The 2540-nt window shown below is 38.7% G+C and overlaps 1 pseudogene; it reads right to left on the bottom strand.

Moving 5' to 3' along the window:
• Window positions 92–2540, bottom strand: LOC104756198 (annotated as a pseudogene).

The raw sequence follows: 2540 nt of genomic DNA, 5'->3' as shown, positions 1-2540 counted from the left end.
TCGAGAAATTTAGATACTTGTAATAACGGTGAAAGGCTTCAAGACATGTTTCCACAGCTCCATTGACGTTTCCATGGAGATCCAAGGAGAAGAGTGGAGTCAAATCTTTCTGAACAACAACATCATCATCTAGGAAAACGATCTTCTCTAGCTGTGGATAGATCTCGGGAATGTAAAATCTGAGATGGTTCAGTAATGACAAGTACTTTGGGTTTCTCACTTTTGGCTCGGAAATCGTATCTTGACTTGTCTGTTCCCCGAAATAGTAGGCTCTTGCATCTGAGTCCAGCAGCTGCTTAACAACAGGAGAATATGAAGCATTCAACCAAGAAAACTCCTCTATGCTCCTGATCTCTATAGCTGAGCCCTTGAAGTCATTACTTAAAAACCAGGCCTGCATAGCTTTGTAGCTCACTCGATTTGTCACTATGTGGAAGACAAGCTGTTTCGGATGATCAGCATTTGAGACAGTTGAATTAACAACAACCGAGGTGGCAATCACATTATCCGAGAAGATGCAGAAATGGTAGAGGTTGTTGTCAACAAGTCTAGGTGAATTTCTGTTCTCATCTGCCAGTTCATGGCGAGATGGCTCTACTAACCAATCAGATGTGAGCTTGATCATCACACAATGGAGGCTCTTTGGAACTGCCTCGGCAACTAATTGCCCAAATATCGTGGTTTGAACGGTGGCTGCATTTGCACGCTCTTCAAGGGCTTGGATGTGAGATTTCATGGTCATCATTGTGGTGGCTATGTCGTAATGTGCATCTTGTGCTTTGAAGATAAGAGCTGATAGACCACTAATAATCGGTTTTGCCTCATCTAATGAAATAGGTTGTCCTCTCATTGCTGCTTTTGAGAGCAAGAACTGACAACTTCTGATCTTAGAACTCAATTCCCAAGCTAAATGAAGATTATTGTGCTCTTTGGCTATAAAAACATAAGCTTTGGCAAGCGTCATTTGCTCTGCTAACTGCCTAGAGAATGAGGAAGCACTTGTGACCTCTTCTGTGATGTTTAAACGGGGAGGAGATACCTTTTCGATGCTCGTGTCTCTCTCCTATCAAAGACAAGAAAATAAGAGTAAGTTTTCCAAAAGGCAACCATCGAAAGAACCAATCTTACACAGTGGATATGACACACACAAAATTGTCCAGAAAAGGAAAGATTTTGTTCTCAAAGTCCTGGCTAGGCTAAGAAATCCCAACAAGTTCTCATGAAATTTGGATAGTCTCTCTGCTGGTAGCATTTCCCAATCACATAATATTTTCATTGTGCTCATATTCATTCCCATCAGATGTTTCCATGTTTAAAGAACTTGAAGAAAATCCATTATGAAGATTCATCCAGTGTCAATATATGCTTAGTAAATGAAGTTAACATGAACATCACCAATTTCTGATATAACTACAGCCTGTCCTTGTAACAGACGAGCCTAACTTAAACACAAATCCTTCCCAACTGCAACTCTAAATTACACAACATAAAAGCACCTCCAACAACATTGTTATCTTTCAAATTTACCAGCAATCAACTCTTAACTATTTCTTGTGTTTAAATCAAACATAAAAAACAATATAAAGGTATAGATATGATCAAGAAATGTCAGTAATGCAAGAGATTAGGCTATGCATCTGACAGAAGAATTGCTGTGTGTTTATGAGCTTTTGCACTCACTCTTTGAAAGCAACAAACAAATAAGAAACTAGAACAGCCAGCCACAATATCTTCAAGTAACACCAATAACCAAAAGCAAAACTCAAATCTAAAAGTCTACTCAATTGGGAGCTTAATAACACCAATAACGAAAACAACAGAGGTTCACACATGTAAAAGTCTACTCAATGGGGAGCTTAAAAATATCAAATTTAATTGAAAAATAAAATAAAAACTTAAACTTGATCAAATTAGGTTACAATTCCAGTAGATTAAACAATCCTTGTCAGCACAAAAAGATCCAGGATTTTAACATAAGGGATGATGAGTAAAGCAAAACTCGAATCTCAGCAAATCAAATCCATTAGCTTCCGAGATCAAATTAAGAAAGAGGGAGAGAGAGACATACAAGTAATATGTGAGATGGATCTTGTTGATGGTGATGATGCTGAACAATGAAGAGAACTAATCCAGCGAGAGAGAAAGAAGCAAGGAGAAACCATATCCAACTCGACAATCTCCTTCTACCTCGCCGCCGGTGATCCACCGGCCAACGCCTCATATCTTTCGCTACTTACTCCACCCGACCCAATCCTCCTCCACCGTTTCTGAATCGACCTTTTTTAAAATAAATAAATAAAAAACACTAAACCCAGATTCGAGCAGAATCTGGCGCCGACAAAGAGATCCAGAGGAGGAAGAAGAGACTAATATAATATCTCTGTAAGAGAGAGTCTGAAGAAGAAGAAGATGAAGAAGTGAGATTTGAGAAATTGAGAAATTGAGAATGTGGGCTTTTTGCTTGCTTTCGTTTCTATAGGATTTTTGAGTACATCGATCGAATCCTTTCACTTCCAGATCTTAATTCCATTTGGCTATAA

Source organism: Camelina sativa, chromosome 17 (assembly GCF_000633955.1).
Source record: "Camelina sativa cultivar DH55 chromosome 17, Cs, whole genome shotgun sequence".
NCBI lineage: Eukaryota > Viridiplantae > Streptophyta > Magnoliopsida > Brassicales > Brassicaceae > Camelina > Camelina sativa.
The sequence above is the reverse complement of the archived record's forward strand: the minus strand, read 5'-3'. Positions and strand labels throughout refer to the sequence as shown.